Source organism: Myotis daubentonii, chromosome 7 (assembly GCF_963259705.1).
Source record: "Myotis daubentonii chromosome 7, mMyoDau2.1, whole genome shotgun sequence".
Classification (NCBI taxonomy): domain Eukaryota; kingdom Metazoa; phylum Chordata; class Mammalia; order Chiroptera; family Vespertilionidae; genus Myotis; species Myotis daubentonii.
This window is the reverse complement of record NC_081846.1, coordinates 78,221,741-78,240,339: the sequence shown is the minus strand read 5'-3', so window position 1 is coordinate 78,240,339 and position 18,599 is coordinate 78,221,741. Positions and strand designations below refer to the sequence as shown.

The 18,599-nt window shown below is 45.8% G+C and overlaps 1 protein-coding gene and 1 non-coding gene across 3 annotated transcripts in view; one reads left to right on the top strand and one right to left on the bottom strand.

Annotated features, from left to right (window-relative positions):
- Positions 1 to 18,599, bottom strand: part of TMEM163 (transmembrane protein 163) — a 237,366-nt gene that overhangs the window by 17,725 nt on the left and 201,042 nt on the right. The gene's annotated exons all lie outside the window — the stretch shown is intronic.
- LOC132238933 (U6 spliceosomal RNA) lies at positions 15,003 to 15,108 on the top strand. The gene has a single exon (XR_009453904.1). It is a non-coding gene; the product is annotated as a U6 spliceosomal RNA (small nuclear RNA).

Here is an 18,599-nt window from a genome sequence, read left to right as displayed (position 1 = left end):
TCGGCCCGAACCAATATGCTCAATTAATATTTGACAAAGGAGGCAAGAACATACAATGGAGCCAAGATAGTCTCTTCAATAAATGGTGTTGGGAAAATTGGACAGATATATGCAAGAAAATGAAACTAGACCACCAACTTACACCATACACAAAAATAAACTCAAAATGGATAAAGGACTTAAATGTATGACAGGATACCATAAAAATTCTAGAAGAATCCAAAGGCAAGAAAATCTCAGACATATGCCGAAGCAATTTCTTCACTGATACAGCTCCTAGGGCACTTGAAACTAAAGAAAAAATGAACAAATGGGACTACATCAAAATAAAAAGCTTCTGCACAGCAAAAGAAACCATCAACAAAACAACGAGAAAACCCACTGTGTGGGAAAACATATTTGCCAATGACATATCTGATAAGGGCCTAATCTCCAAAATTTATAGGGAACTCATACAACTTAACAAAAGGAAGATAAACAATCCAATCAAAAAATGGGCAAAGGACCTAAATAGACACCTTTCAAAAGAGGACATTCAGAAATCCAAGAGACATATGAAAACATGCTCAAAGTCACTAATCATCCGAGAGATGCAAATCAAAACAGCAATGAGGTACCATCTCACACCTGTCAGACTGGCTATCATCAACAAATCAACAAACGACAAGTGCTGGAGAGGATGTGGAGAAAAAGGAACACTTGTGCACTGCTGGTGGGAATGCAGACTGGTGCAGCCACTATGGAAGACAGTATGGAGTTTCCTCAAAAAACTACAAATGGAACTCCCATTTGACCCTGTGATCCCACTTCTAGGAATATATCCCAAGAAACCAGAAACACCAATCAGAAAGGATATATGCACCCCTATGTTCATAGCAGCACAATTCACCATAGCTAAGATCTGGAGACAGCCTAAGTGTCCATCAGTAGATGAATGGATTAGAAAACTGTGGTACATCTACACGATGGAATACTATGCTGCTGTAAAAAGGAAGGAACTCTTACCATTTGCAACGTCATGGATGGAACTGGAGAGCATTATGCTAAGTGAAATAAGCCAGTCAATAAAGGAAAAATACCACATGATCTCACTCATTCATGGACAATAGAGACCATTATAAACTTTTGAACAATAATAGATACAGAGGCAGAGCTGCCTCAAACAGATTGTCAAACTGCAGCGGGAAGGCCGGGGAGGGTTGGGGGGGCAGGAGGTAGGGGGGTAAGAGATCAACTAAAGGACTTGTATGCATGCATATAAGCATAACCAATGGACATAAGACACTGGGTGATAGGGGAGGCTAGGGGACTGTCTAGGGCAGGGGGATAAAATGGATACATATGTAATACCCTTTGTAATACTTTAAGCAATAAAAAAAAATGATAAAAAAAAGAATTTAAAAAAAATAAATAAATAAAAAATAAAATAATATTATAACTAAAAAAAAAAAAAAATTCTGTAACTCAATAAGCAAACAAACAAATGACTCAATTTTTTGTTGTTGTTAGTTTTGTTCATCTTCACCCAAGGATGTTCTTTCCATTGATTTTTTAGAGAAAGCAGCGGAAGGAAGAGAGAAAGAGAGAGACAGAAATATCAATGTGAGAGAGACACATGGATTGGTTGCCTCCCTCATGCATCCTGACAGCACTGGGGATCAAATGTGCGACCCAGGTAGGTGCCCTTAACCAGAATCAAACCTGAGACCCTTCGCTCCACAGGCCGACACTCCAACCACTGAGCCACAAAAGATTTGAACAAATAATTTACCAAAAAAGATACATGGTTAACAAATACGCACATGAAAAGATAGCCAACATCCTTTGCCAACAGAAAAATGTAAATCAAAACCACCATGAGATACTACTACATACCAATTAGAATCAGTAAAATTAAAAATAATAGCAATCATAGTGAGGATGTGAGCAACGGGAACTCTCATGTACTGCTGGTAGGAATGTAAAATGGAACAGCCACTTTGTAAAACTGACTGGCCATTCCTTGTCAAGTTAAATATTAACTTACCATAGGACCCAGCTACTCACCTCACTGATATTTACCCCCCCCCCCAAAAAAAGCCTATGTCCACACAAAAAACCTGCACATCAATGTTCTTAATCGTGGTTTTCATGGTGTCAGAAAACTGGAAACAACCTAATAGTTTATCCATTTACAACTGGTAAATGGATAAACGAACTATGGGATATAGCCATACAATGGAATACTACTTGGCAATGAAAAAGAATGAACTACTAATGCATTCAGCAAAAATATGGCTGTACTTCAAGAGCATTATGCTAAGTAAAAGAAAGCATGCACAAGAGACTAAGTACGTTATGATTTCATTTATATTAGAGTCCAGAAAAGGAAAACCATGCCGACAGGAAGCAGAGCAGTGGCTGGGAGGGGAGGTAACTGAGGACTGCAGAAGTGCAGGATGAAGCCTTTTGGAGGGACTGAAATAGTCTATATCATCATTGTAGTAGCAGTTCTGTGACTATACACATCTACCAAACCCATTAAATTATATGGGGCATTTTACTGCATGTACATTATTACATCTCAATAAAACTAATTTTTTACCCTCACCCTAAAGACATGTTTTTATTGATCTTAGAAAAAGAGGAATGGAGGGAGGGAGTTGTGGGGAGAGAAGGGGAAGGAGTTGAGGAGAAAGAGGCAAGAAGAAGGAGAAAGGGAGGAAGAGAGAGAGAGAAGTAGAGAAGGAGGGAAGGAGAGAGAGAGAGATGAGAGAGAAACATTGATAGGTTGCCTCCTGTACGCACCCTGACTGAGAATTGAACCTGCAACCTTTTGGTGTGTGGGATGATGCGCCAACAGACTGAGTTCCAGTCCCTACTACATTGGTATGTAGTAGGGACTCAATAAAACTAATTTTTTAAAAGCAACTTATCTCAGGGACCCCATAGGTGACAATTACAAACATTTACACAGTTTAGCTTATGCACATTATAATTCTACATATAATGTCCATTACCATGATACGAGGCAAAGAACAGATGAAAGTGCAATCATTATAAAGATAAAACCGGAGGCTGAGAGTGCTCAGTGGTGGAACTTAGACACTGCTGGGCTGACTTCAAGTCACATACATTTTCTGCTGATCTATTTCCACTGGGTAAACACTCCTTTTTATAGACTTATCTCAAGTGTTTCCTCCTCTGCTCAGCGTTTCCAGACAGCTCACGCCCTAAGACCTGACAGGCGCACACCCGCCTCCGCTGGCCGTGTCCTCCCGGGCCCGTGACGCGTCCTTGCACCTGCTTCCTTCCTGCCCTCTCCGGTGGCGCAGCAACAGAGACCCTCTCACCCCTCAGTGTCTCCCATGGCAATAGGAATGTCCGTGACAGGCACTGCCACCTGCAGAGGGATGGCAATCGCAACCACCGGACTTTCACAAGCAGCTTTACGGAAGATACAGAAATGTTTGTCCATTCGTCATCTGACCCACAGTGAACGTCAGTGGCCTAAGGTTACAGCCAAGAGGAGAGGACGACAGGATGGGTTTCTAATGATCAAATGGGGTGCGGGAATGTTCCTCGGATGGGGAGAAACCCCACCGAGAGGGTGCTCTGGAGCACCAGGTGCCCCTGGCACTTTGGAGGAAGTAGGACATTGGTGAGGGCAAGGCTGCAATTCTGCAAAAGCCAGAGGGCCCCAGGTTGACAGACCTCCCAGCCACAGTCACGCTCCAAGATACCTGACAGAGGTGGGTCTGAGCATCTCCCTTGGGTCCCACCGGCCAGGCTGTAGGACGTGAAGGCCTCCCCATGCCCGTCCTCCTGCCCATGGCCCCCAACCCACACTTCAGGACATCTTAGGAGAAGCCACCTCAGCCTGACCTCACCTTCCAGACCATCCAGTACGTGTCTTTTCTAAGACCTAGTAATGCCTTAATCTGCACTTTCCCAACTTCATTTGTCCCAAAACATGAAAAGCAGCGCCTTAACCCAATGGAACAAGGAATTCCTTACATAGGAATTCCAAGAGCCTGACAGACCCCTGCGCTACAAACAGCTTTCCACCCTAAACTCTTTGCTCTGTGCCAAGGCTAATCCCACCTTACTAAAAGATCCACATGCCCCCACCCTCGCCCAGGCTCGCCGGCACCACCACCAGCCCCACACCTGGCCCATGACCAGGCAAGGGAGAGCACACCTTTCGTAGAAACATGAGGTGGTCTTAAAATTATAGCATGTTATAACTGGAGCAATGCTTACAGATGATCTAATCGATGATGCCAGTGGGGAAACTGAGGGCAGGTGGCTCCCCCAGGGGCAGCAGAGCTCGGGGCTCCCAGCCATCACTCGCCTCCACCTTGGCAGCCTGACACTGTCAACTCCTCTAACTCTCTGGGCTGGAGCATGGTGAATGCCACACGGCTCATTCTAGGGTCCAAAGGCAATTAGGGGAGAGTTATAAAGCCTAACTGGGGAAGAGTCCGTGAGCTGACAGGTGGTCATTGTCCGCCGGCTCAGGAGACTTCGGCCCGCCAGAGCTGGGCCTCGGTCAGCTTTTCTGCAGGAGGAGGCAGCCTGCGCAGCCTGCGCTCCACAAAGACTGGAGACCTGGCGGACGCGTTCCTATGTCCTGACCTACACCGATAAGTGATGATCTTTGCCAGCTCCTCTCAGCAACCACCCAACTGGACGAAGCTGACCCCCCTGCCTCACCTTTACCATCCCCCCCCTTCTCTCCAGCCACTGGGCTTCCCCTGTTCCTCAACGTGATGGGCACACTCGTACTCAGGACCTCTGCTCATGCTGTCCCCTCCCACCTCCTCACCCCTGTCATATCCCTGCCAAGTTTCACCTCAGTGAAGTGGTCCCTGACTGCAATCCTTCCCAATCCCTGATCTTTATTTTTTCTTAAAAGATAGCACTTTTCACATTCAAACACATGTATGGCTCTTTAAATTTAAAATTAATAGCATTGAAAACTCGGTTCCTGATTTGACTGGCCACATTTCAAGTGTTCAATAGCCAGATACGGCTATCAGTTGTCCTACTGGGGAGTGCAGACTTAGAATATTCCCATCTTCACAGAAAGGCTTATTGGGCAGTGCCGAGTTAGAAACAAGTTACTCCCTCGGAACTAGGATAAAGCAGTAAGTGTCCAGAAAGTGTTCTAGACAATGCAGGCCAGGAGCAGATGGAGATTATAATCTGACAAATGGTTAAAAAGAAAACAGTAGTTAAACACAGACATGGACGTGGAATTCAGCAATCACAGGGCTGAATCCATCATGATGGACTAACACTAGCAACCAAAAGGAACCTAGGGATTAGGATGTCTTTTTTTAATCATTGCATGCTTTTTAATGGAGGTATAGTTAACATACGATAAAATGTACAGGTTTTTTAGACATTAGATTAGATGAATTCTGTCAATGGTAACACCCATTTAACCACTCCTAAAACAAAAGGGAGAGCATTTCAGTTACCATAGAACAATGGTTCTCAACCTTGTGGCCCTTTAAATACAGTTCCTCATGTTGTGACCCAACCATAAAATTATTTTTGTTGCTACTTCATAACTGTAATGTTGCTACTGTTATGAATCATAATGTAAATATCTGATATGCAGGATGGTCTTAGGCGACCCCTTGTGAAAGGGTCGTTCGACTGCCAAAGGGGTCACGACCCACAGGTTGAGAACCGATGCCATAGAAAGTTCCTTCATGTCCCTTTTCCACCCCCTGCAACAACTTTCTGACTTCAATTAAGGGGATTAATTTAGTCTTTTCTCAAATTTTATGTCAATGGATTCATACAGTACCAGACAGCTTTGCCTGGTTGTCTTTTATCAACATAACGCTTTTGAGACGCACCTGTGTTGCTGCAGGTCTCAGTAGGGTGCTCTGCACTGTCCTTGAATCTCAGTACCGCAGTCTCCCTGTGAGAGGCTTTCTCTAATCGTGCCTCCTGGACACCAGGCTTTTTTATTTAGGTTCTCAGGGGAGATGCAAAAAACAGGAAGGAAGCTGGAGGGGCCCAATCATCTCCCCTCATAGGAGACCATCTGCTATCATGAGAGCTGCACCTTCAGGTCAAAATATCAGGGTGAAATGACCTCAGGCAGAGAAGCTGCTACAACAACCTCTCCCATCAGCATCTACCAGCAGCCTCTAAAACATTCAGTCCAATCACTGATCAAAACCTTGGCTGTCAGGATATCTCAATGCAACTTTCCCACCCTGTCAACTTGCTGGCTAAAACCAAACTCCACCACTCCCCGTGCTATGGACTGCATGCTTGTGGGCCCCCACAATCATATGCTGAAGCTCCAATTCCCAGTGTGATGACATTTAGAAATGGGGATCTTTAGGGGTGATTAAGTCAAGATGATGGGGCCCTTGTGAATAGCATTAGTGCCCTGACAAGAACAGGCATAAAAGAGAGGATCTCTCTGGGCATTGTGAGGCACAGCAAGAAGGTCGTCAACCACAAGCCAGGAAGAGGGCTCTCCCCCGACACCAAACCCACTAGCACCTCGGCCTCAGAATCCTCAGCCTCCAGAACTATGAAAAATAAATGTTTTAATCCTGATCAAGACACAGAGTAGGTAACCACTGTGCTCACCTCCTCCATGACCACATAAAAATTACAACTGAATTATAGAATAATCTACGTGGAGAACCATCTGAAGACTGGCTGAACAGAAGTCCTATAACTGAGGATATAAAGAAGCCACATGGAGACTGGTAGGAGGAGCAGAAACAAGAAATGAGCTGGCCCCACACCCACGTGTTGTGGTTGAGAATCAGGAGGGATATCTCAGCCACAGAGCGAGCCATCCCAGTCTCACACCTGGCTCCCCAGCCCAAAGCACCAGTGCTGGGAAGAGGAGCCCCCATAACATCTGGCTGTGAAATCAGCAGGGATCCATCCACCCAGGTGAGACAGAAGGCTGCTGGAAACTCAGGTGTCCTCTTAAAGAGCCCGCACACAGACTCACTTGCTCATAGGCACCCACGCTGGGCTTCAGCAAAGGGCTGGGGGGTGGGGGTGGGGGTAGGGGGTGTGAATGCCAGAGACATACAGGGAGAAACTGAATTATGTGGCTTCAGGGCAAAGGCTGGAGGGACAACCACATTGCCCCATATTGAACCCTCCCCACACACAGTCAACTGGAATCTACATTAACCTGGTGAACACGGGGTGACTACCTGAGGCGCAGCCCCTCCCAACTCACACTCCTCCCAGGCTCTTTCAGCAGCAGACAGTTGACCTTAAAAACTCTCCAAGGTCCGCAGGCCCCAAGCTGGCCTCAAGGTGCCTGTACCTTTTGCTGGGTGGCCCAGGCTCAGCACTGGCGCCAAATTTGAATCTGCCCTAACCTGGTGAGCACTACTCACCCCACCCTGGGGACTCCCTGAGACCCCACTTCACATATTGCCCCTGGGCAGGTGGCAGGTGCAGCAGGCCTCAGGGTGCCCCATGCCTCCTGCCGAGCAGCCCCCAAGCCCAGCACAGGCAGCTACCAGCCACTGATTGCTTTGTAGCTCCTACCAGGCAGCCCCAGGCAGCAGCTGGCCTTGGCCTGCCCTGGAACCCTTCCCAAGAGGCCCCAGAACCAACATAACAGAGCACCACCCAATTAGCACACCCGGGGCACACCCCAAAGGGGGTCTCGGCTGGCACCAAACCCTGCTGGGGTGAACCCGATGCTGGGGGGCCAGCCAATCCTCACAGCCAGTCAGCCTGAGGGTCAGCTCCAACCACTGATGTGCCAACAGCAATCAAGGCTCAACTACAACCCACACAAGGGACACCCCTGACACTCTCCCCAGGTGACGAGGGAGGCTGTGCCACTGGGCCCCACAGGTCACCTATGACACAGGCCACCCTGCCAAGACCGAAAGACGTAGCAGCTCTACCTCATACAGAAACAAACAAGGAATCAGCCAAAATGAGGAAATAAACATGTCCCAAATGGCAGAACAGGAGAACACTCTAGAAAAAGAACTCAACAAAATGGAGGCAAACTAAAGATAACAGAGCTCACAACCCTGGTTATAAGGATGCTCAGTGACCTCAGTGGGACACCCGATTATGTTTATGTGTTGTTTCTTATTATATCCTAATATGCCATCATACTTACTATGGAGATATACAGACCTGAACAGCTTTTATATCCCACAAAGAGAGAGCAAGGAGAAATAAATAAATGTCTGTTGGCTAAGCCCCCCAATCTATAATATTTTGTCATAGCAGCCAGACAGACTTATACATCCACCATCACTCCCACCGATAGAAAACTCGTTCGCCAGAAGAGCGGTGGGGGTGCGGGTTAACAGCTGTAAATCAAATTCACCTTCTGAGTGATTCACATCCTCACATAAGCGGAGCAGCCAGCAGCAGTTTCTAACACTGACAGAGCTCTCCACCCTGTCTACCACACCCGCTCCCATCGTTCCAACAGCCCCCCCATCATACCATAAAGCCCCCCATTGTCCCATACAGCCCCCCATCATTCCATACAGCCCCCACCATACTATAAAGCCCCCCATTGTCCCATACAGCCCCCCATCATTCCATACAGCCCCCACCATACTATAAAGCCCCCCATTGTCCCATACAGCCCCCATCGTTCCATACAGCTCCCCCATTGTTCCATATAGCTCCCCCATCGTTCCATACAGCCCCATCGTCCCATACAGCCCCCCATCCTTCCATACAGCCCCCATCGTTCCCTACAGCCCCCATCATTCCATACAGCCCCCATCGTTCCATACAGCCCCCCATCGTTCCATACAGTCCCCCATTGTCCCATACAGTCCCCTCATCATTCCATGGAGCCCCCCACCGTTCCATATAGCCCCCATCGTTCCATACAGCCCCCATCGTTCCATACAGCCCCCCATCCTTCCATACAGCCCCCATCGTTCCATACAGCCCCCATCGTTCCATACAGCCCCCATCGTTCCATACAGCCCCCATCGTTCCATACAGTCCCCATCGTTCCCTACAGCCCCCCATCGTTCCATACAGCTCCCCATCATTCCATACAGCCCCCATCATTCCATACAGCTCCCCATCATTCCATACAGCCCCCAACGTTCCATACAGCCCCCATCGTTCCATACAGCTCCCCATCATTCCATACAGCCCCCCATCGTTCCCTACAGCCCCCATCGTTCCATACAGCCCCCATCGTTCCATACAGCCCCCATCGTTCCATACAGCCCCCATCGTTCCCTACAGCCCCCATCGTTCCATACAGCCCCCCATCGTTCCATACAGCCCCCATCGTTCCATACAGCCCCCTCATCATTCCATACAGCCCCCCATCGTTCCCTACAGCCCCCATCGTTCCCTACAGCCCCCATCGTTCCATACAGCCCCCATCCTTCCATACAGCCCCCATTGTTCCATACAACCCCCATCGTTCCATACAGCCCCCATCCTTCCATACAGCCCCCATTGTTCCATACAGCTCCCCATCATTCCATACAGCCCCCCATCGTTCCCTACAGCCCCCATTGTTCCCTACAGCCCCCATCGTTCCCTACAGCCCCCATCGTTCCATACAGCCCCCATCCTTCCATACAGCCCCCATTGTTCCATACAGCCCCCATCGTTCCCTACAGCCCCCATTGTTCCATACAACCCCCATCGTTCCATACAGCCCCACATCGTTCCATACAGCCCCCCATCGGTCCATACAGCCCCCATCGTTCCCTACAGCCCCCATCGTTCCATACAGCCCCCATCGTTCCATACAACCCCCATCGTTCCCTACAGCCCCCATCGTTCCATACAGCCCCCCATCGTTCCATACAGCCCCCCATCGTTCCATACAACCCCCATCGTTCCCTACAGCCCCCATCGTTCCATACAGTCCCCCATCGTTCCATACAGCCCCCCATCGTTCCATACAGCCCCCATCGTTCCATACAACCCCCATCGTTCCCTACAGCCCCCATCGTTCCATACAGTCCCCCATCGTTCCATACAGCCCCCCATCGTTCCATACAGCCCCCATCGTTCCATACAGCCCCCATCGTTCCCTACAGCCCCCATCGTTCCCTACAGCCCCCATCGTTCCATACAGCCCCCATCGTTCCATACAGCCCCCCATCGTTCCATACAGCCCCCCATCGTTCCATACAGCCCCCATCGTTCCATACAGCCCCCATCGTTCCATACAGCCCCCCATCGTTCCATACAGCCCCCATCGTTCCATACAGCTCCCCCATTGTTCCATACAGCCCCCATCGTTCCATACAGCCCCCATCGTTCCCTACAGCCCCCCATCGTTCCATACAGTCCCCCATTGTCCCATACAGTCCCCTCATCATTCCATGGAGCCCCCCATCGTTCCATACAGCCCCCATCGTTCCATACAGCCCCCATCGTTCCATACAGCCCCCATCGTTCCATACAGCCCCCCATCGTTCCATACAGCCCCCCATCGTTCCATACAGCCCCCATCGTTCCATACAGCCCCCATCGTTCCATACAGCCCCCATCGTTGCATACAGCCCCACCTCAAAGCGTTTTATTCATGGAGCTGCTCACAGGAACACCTTTCATAGGGATGAATTATTTTTGCACCACTTGTCACGTCCCACTTTAAGTTTATCCTTTATCATAGTGACACCAGGAGATGCAATTCCATGTCACACTGTGCTGTGGTCACCACACCAGACACAGGCCCTATGTGAAAATCCAACTCCCCCAGTCCCCCAAAGACCAACACGTCTCCTTTCACCAGCTGTGTGACTGTACGTGGGGGGTGGGGACGCGCACTTGCTTACGCCTGCAAAAAAGGCGTCCTAATGAGGACAAATTTCAAACCGTCTGACACGGCCCTGCTATAGAATTACCCAGGGAAACGCTGGTGCTGGCTGAATACTCAATGCCTATCGATTTATGGCCCCAGGTGAAATGGAAAGTCACTCTAATCCTCAGATCTTTTTGTCCCCCAGCCCCACGCCCCAGGCAGATGAGAAAAGCTGGCAGATGTGGAGAAAATTACGCCAAGCACAAGCTCTCAATTTCCCCTGGTTATTAAATTATATTGACAAATTGCCATGGATGCACATTAAATGACTTCACAATTTTAAAATTAACATATCAAAGCATTCTGATATGGGGAGGGTCAAGAGCTAAGGGTTTGCAGCTGTGGCATCGGGTCACTGGTGTGGCCTACAGACCGAGAGCCCTTGGCCCCTGGTAATTTCCAGCCGGACTGGCCCACCTGCAAAGGGCGCAGATGCCCAGCTCCGTGGATACTGTGAAGCTGAGGTTGGCAGAACCACGGGGTGCCACAGGCAAGGAGAGGGCAGTGTCGGTGGAGGCACTCTGCCTGCCCGGGGACAGGGAGGGCGCTGTGACGGGCTTGGCTCTGGCTCTAAGACGCAGCCTCGTTTCTGTTAACCAAGGCATCAACCGATTGCCCTTTGCTAATGCAGTTCAGGAAAGCAGGGCCCGCTGGGGGACAAGCACTCTGATGCCTGGACACTGCCAGGGATCGGAGCTGAGCCATTGTGGCCGGCCTCACACACCTTCCTCCCTGGTGGACCGCTGCTGGGCATTTACAGGCAGTGACACCTCAGGGTCCCACAAACCAGAACCAAGCATAGCAAGCCCTCAGTCACGCCCTCAGGACAAAAGGCATTGGCCCCAAACAGCGAGCAAAGTAACCTCTAGGATCAGGTCCCACCGCTCGTGGTGTAGAAGGTACTCAAGCTCCCATCTGCCAGGCCTATGATCTACTGCCCTTCACACAGAAAAAATGCAGGACAGTCTCCCTCTATGCTGCCCGATGGTTCTGAATTTCAATTTTGGCGAAATAAAAAGAGCAATTCACAATGCAAGACATTGCTTCCTCTATTAGAAAATGCCTTAAAGATCAGAAGGAATTGCGATGGAAGAGCATGGGATGAACACACATAGCTAATAACAGCACCGGAGTTTTTATAAAGGCACGACCCCACAAGGACAAAGAAAACAGGGGAAGGACAACTGCCCGAATTTGTGTGAGCTGGAAAAGCAGACAGAGGTGTGGTAGCTCCTTAAAGGGGCAGGGGGAATGGCCTCCTAGGGCAAAGGGGAGGATGAGAGCAAGATGCCCAAACCCCAAGGGCTCAGGATCCATGCCACTCAGCACCCTGGGGCGGGGGGGAGGGCGGGGAGCAGAGGTGAGACTGACCGCGCGAGGGCCCACTGACAATGTCCTCAGGAGCCCAGGGCCCCCCTCCTCTGGGCGGTGCGATGGCCTATTCCCTGTGGGCAGGGAAGCGCTCACTGCAGAGAGCGAAACACAGGGTCTCCCCAGGCTGAGCTGAAGCAGGGTGACTGCCTGGAAACGGGGGGGGGGGGGGGGGGGGGGGGGGGGGGGGGCGGTAAAGGGAGTTTGCCTTCTACCCTCGAAAGTGACTATCCCAGGGGAACAGAGAACATGATTTAAGTGCATAAAGTAAAATGTACAGACGTATAAAGAAAGCCAATTATACTTGCATTCATTTAATAAGACAGATAAACTGCTTTAGTCACAGAAGTGCTTCTCAGTTAATGTATTAAATAACAAAATCCAATGGCAGATCTAATAAGTACAGTAGTTTTAAGCTGTGATAAGCACAAAAGATATGTTGAGATATCTGCCAAATCAACCTTAAATAAAAAAAGTACCTGATTTGTATTTTATTGGTGAAAAAGTCACACACACTCTAATATTACAACTGTGACTGATTGCCTAATCTTATAATGGAAGAAAATGTTAACAGTCAAATTGAGGTGAAATAAAAATAAAGACAATTTCTTTCCAATTAAAGTTTCCCTAAATTCCATGCCTGAACCCAAACACCAACTTAAAAAAGTCCCTGCCCTAGAATTAAGATCACAATTGAAAAGTCTCGCCCACATACAATCATAAATATATTCTTAAATATACGCAGGCAGCCAATGACCACCAGACTTGGAAGCCATCTAATATGAAAGACAGAGACCTAAACAGGTAGAAAATGTCACTTGCCAACAATAGTAGGCAGAGAGATGAAAACTTTTAAAAACAATCATTAACATCATTAGAAATAGGAGATGCTATACTGTCATATGAGAAAAGGATGCTATAAAAAGAACGTAGCAGGAAAAATAGTTCTCAGAATTTAAAAACATACTAACAGAAGTTAACAACTTTAAAAGCATCAGAAGATAAGGTTGAGGGAATCTCTCAGACGAACAAAAATTAAAATATAGGCGCTCTGGCCAGTATGACTCAGCTGGTTGGGCATCATTCTGGGCACCGAGGGGTTACTGGTTTGATTCCCAGTCAGGACACATTGGCATGATTTCTTGGTGAGGGACGTGCAGAAAGCAGTCAGTCCGTGTATCATTCTCACATTAATATTTCTCTCTCTCTTTCTCTCGCGCTCTCTCCCTCTTTCTTTCTCTCTCTAACAATCAATAAAAAAATCATAAAATTTAAAAAAAATTAAAAAATATCTCTAGTAATTGTTGAAAAATTAAAAACAAAATATAGGAGAAATAAATTAGAAGACTAGTGCAACATTTAATAATATAAAGCCTAAAAATATAAGAACAGAAAAAACAATAGCAAAACAAATAATACAATAACTTAAGAAAATCCTCTAGGATTAAAGGACATGAATACCATTAAAGTTCTAAAAAGCAATATTAGAAATTAGAAGACAGTGAATTAATGCCTTCAAAACTCTAAGAGTAAACTCATTTCTACCCAGGCAAGTTGCCAAGTAAAGTCTGAAGATAGAATAACAACATTTCCAGACATTCAAAGTCTCAAAATGTTTGTCTTCCCTGTATCTGTTCTGAGGAAGCTACTGGAGGATGGAGTAGCCCAGGAAAGGCACCAACATGGGGTCCAATGAGATAGAACCTAAGAGAAAGGGAACTGAATCCCCAGGATTACAAGGCCTGGGATCCTAAAATGACAGCTGTAGAGCGGACCTGGAGTGTGCACGTGTGTGTGTTTGTGTGCACGTGTGTGTGTGTGTGTGCATGTGTGTGTAATTTATATTATATATTCCTTTATTAGCATGAGAAAATACACAATGTAATGCAAGAAAGGAAAAAATAAAGCAAACAAGACTCCTGGGCTCAGCTATGAATAACTTTTACAATCTTAATAATAACAATGTTGAACACTGATCTAATCAAAATAACCATGTAAATGTATTGGGAGGTAATTAGGCAAGGAAATGATTAAAGGGCTAAACAGAATAGGAAGTCAAGACATCCATGCCAATAACTGAGAAAGCAAGAAGTAACAACACATGCATGTTACTTAGAGATGGAAGCTGGAAGGAGCTATAAACAGTTGCCCCTGGAGAGGGGGTTATTTTTTTATAATGAGTCTTGCAGAGTAATTGGCTGCTTGATTATATGCAGGTACAACTTGGGTAAAAACAAACTCAAGGTAAAGAAAATGTTTCAGGGCAGTGATTGCTGAGTGTATTAGTCAGAAAGCGAACCAGCAGGAGAGGAGTGTCAAACATGTAGGCAAGGAACTGGCTATGAGACTGTGGGGCTGGCTCAGCAGTCAGAGACCCAGGGGAGTCAACCAGAAAAATGAGTTCGAGTGTCACCTCTGACACGCATATCATAGGTTCGCCATCACTGCCCTAGGAGCACTCACTGGTGGTTCGGTCACTAAGGGACCTTTCTCACACAAACAACTGGGCTCCATCAGAGGTCCTTACCTGGTCGAGGGTAGGTTAGTCCAGAACCTGAAAGCCACCTCACACCTCGAAGGTACAATGTGGAACATCACCACGCAGAACACACTTCTGTGCAGACTAACTTGGCCAACTTCTTACGTAAGTGACCATTTTGTCTCTCATAGGAAACAAAACAAAACAGGAAAAAAAAAAGACCAACAGCAAAAAACAAAAAGGAAAAGTAAGCAAACATAAACTCACTTACCCACCCAAAAAACTGCATGTGAACAAAATGAAGGCGCCACTAAAGGTAAGAACTTACTAAACCAGAAAGCAGAGCTCGCTTCGCAGCACATATACTAAAATCGGAAGGATACAGAGGAGATTAGCATGGCCCCGCGCATGGATGACCCGAAAACACACACCAAAACACCAGAAAGCAAATCGACAGACTTGATCTGCAAAGTAAAATGCAGGTTTTAAAAAAAGAAATGCAAGAAACTTCCTGCAATCTAGCTAAAGATACACAAAGCAAGGCCACAGATGGACATGAGCAACACAACAGAACCCATAAGTGCAGGTGGATTAGAGATGATAGAAAGTCATGTCAAACTATCAGGAGCAACTTTATTGCAATAGACTTAAAAGCCCAGATCAAATAAGCAATTTTCTAGAAAAACAAAGCTTGAAAATTGTTTCAAAAACATAAACCATAACAATATTTAAGGTGGTGGGGGCAGGGGGGGGAACTCAATAATAATACCAATAGTAATAGAAGCAACAAACACCCATTGTAGCACCAAGGGCTGGGCACCTTTCAAATGCTTATTCCATGCATTGACTGAGCGGACCCTTACAACTCCATGACACAGGCACTAATGTTAACTTTACAGATGAGAAAACTGTAGCCAAAGAAGTGCAGTAACTTGTCCACGTCTCTCAGCTAATTTACCCAGGAAGTCTTGGCTGCAGAGTTCACTGGCTCAATTTTGCAGGTAAGTTCTACTAAGACCTAAAGGGGCAAATAATTCCTGCATTATAACCAGAGCACAGAAAGAAAAAAAAAAAGCTACATCATAGATGAGTCAGATCATCCATATTCCAAATGAGAAAATGGAGACTTTTATGTTATATGCATTCTACCCCAGTCAAGAAACATATGTCTTGAATAAGAAGAAAAAGAGTTTTGGCCGGTGTGGCTCAGCTGCTTGGGCACCATCCCGTGCACCAAAGGGTTACTGACATGATTCCTGGTTGGGGCACGTGCCCAGACTGCGGGCTCAATCCCTGGTGGGGAGTGACCGAGAGGCAGCTGGTTGATGTTTTGTTCTCACATCAATGTTTCTCTGTTTCCCTCTTCCTTCCTCTCTCTCTAAAAAATCAATTTTTAAAACACTTTTTTAAAAAGCCACATAACTCATACAGGGTGGAGCAAAAGTAGGTTTACAGTTATTCATATGAAAAATAACACAATAATTAAAAAATAATAATATAAGAATAAACTCTCTTTTTTGTACTCACAACTGTAAACCTACTTTTGCCCCACCCTGCATGTGGTACACAAGGACGGGCTTCAGACCACTGTCACTCACGAGCACAGATGCAAAAACCCTAAATCAGCGGTCACCAACCTTTCGGACCGCATGGGCCACCAGTGGTCTGCAGACCACCGGTTGGCGACCACTGCCCCAAATGAAATTGTAAGTGGAAACATACAATGGATAAAAAAAATAGTACTTTCTGGACAAATAAGGTTTATCCCAAGAATGTAAGGATGCCTCAATATTAGAATATTGACTCAAAATATGAACATCTTAAAGAAAAAGAAACATCTCAGTATATACAGAAAAAATACTCAAGATTCAACAGCTATTTGTGTTTGTTTGTTTTTTAAAATTCTAAGTAAAAAAGAAATCGAATAGTCATTTCTTGACTCCAAAATCAGCACCAAACTATTAAATATTGTATTAAAGATCTTGGATAATAAGTAAGACAAGGAAAAAAGAAATATGAGAATTGTAAGAAGAGCCAAACCATCTTTACATAATATACCAAACACAACCTGATAACCAAAAATAATTTTAGAAAAGTCATTAAGGTTACAGGTTAGCAAAACCAATAGTATTCAAATACCGTTAGATTTTTTATGCAATAAATATTTAGAAAATGAAACAAACATTAACCCTTAAAATAGCAACAAACTGCACAAACTATAAGGGAATAACCCTAATAAAAATGTGTAAGATCCTTACAAAGAAGATTACAAAATTTCACTACAGGACATAAAAGAAAACATGAATGGAGAGAGATGAAATGGAAGGGAGGATTTAATAGCTAAAAGGAGACAATTTACTCAAAATTAATACATTTAATGCAACCTCACTCAATACTACAACAGAATGTTTCATTAAATTTGCAAACTAAGCTGGAAATTCATATTGAGTACTACAAATGTAACATTAGTCAAAAACATTTTGAAGATCCCAGAAAAGAGGGACCAAACATTAAGACTTACTGCAAGTATAGAAATGTTAAAGTATAACACTGGAAGAGAACCCACAGGCCCACAGCATGGAACGTGACTGGCTCAGGTCCAGAGATGGCCACGCACCCATGGGGATTTGGCATCTGATGGAGGTGGTTTTTGACATGGAGTCAGGAAAGTCCTATGTTCATATAAGAAAAATAATCAACAAAACTGGATCCCTACGTCATACCATACACACATAAAAATTCTAGACAAATTAAAGATCCAATTGTAAAGTCTATTTTTATATGTATTTAAAAAATAAGAAGATATTGGCATACATCTTTATCGCATCCTGAGCCCCCAACTTCTCCAATAAAACAAAACCATCACAAACCCATAAAAGAAGGGATTGATAAATTTGGTTACAGCAAAATGGAAGGTGGAGGTGGGGGTGAGGGGTGTCTAATAACAAAAAATACTCAATAGTAAAAAGAAAAATAAAGCCCTAACCGGTTTGGCTCAGTGGATAGAGCGTCGGCCTGTGGACTGAAAGGTCCCAGGTTCGATTCTGGCCAAGGGCATGTACCTTGGTTGCGGGCACATCCCCAGTAGGGGGTGTGCAGGAGGCAGCTGATCAATGTTTCACTCTCATCAATGTTCCTAACTCTCTATCCCTCTCCCTTCCTCTCTGTGAAAAATCAATAAATATTTTTTTTAAAGAAAAACAAGCTATCAAGAGAAATTATTTGCAACTTGTATACAACAAGACTGGTGCTCAGAACCTATAAATAACTCCTAAAAACCAGTAAGAAGAAGACAACAGAAAAATGGGTGAAGAATGTATAAAGAAGCAGTTTATAAAAAACACACAGACAATAAACATAAAGAAGTATAATAAATTTCACCAATAATCAAGGGAAAACAAACTAACAATAAGTATCATTTTTCAGTCAAGAGACTGGAAAACTATAATAAACTAGAGGCTCAGTGCACGGATTTGAGAGGGGGGCAGGCCAGGCCAAGGAACCCCACAGGTGCACGATCGGGCCTGGGGAGGGACCAAGGGAGAGCTCCAGGGCATGTCTGGCCCATCTTGCCCAGTTCCAATGGACCAAACCCCAGCAGCAAGCTAACCTACCAGTTGGAGCGTCTGCCCCCTGGTGGTCAGTGCCCATCATAGCGACTGGTCAAACAGTCAAACACTTAGCATATTAGGCTTTTATTATACAGGAAAAGATTTGAAGATATCATGAAGCATGGTGACATTCTGAGAACGTAAATTGGCACAGCCACACTAAAGGGCAATTTGGCAGGATCTACTATCCCAAAATTCCTCTCCTACATGTTTACCCAGAGAAATCCCATCTGCACACACTACACATTACCATGATAGTACAACTATGTTCATTCCAACATCTGTAATAATCAACAACTAGAAACTACTCAAATGTCCCACAGGGGAG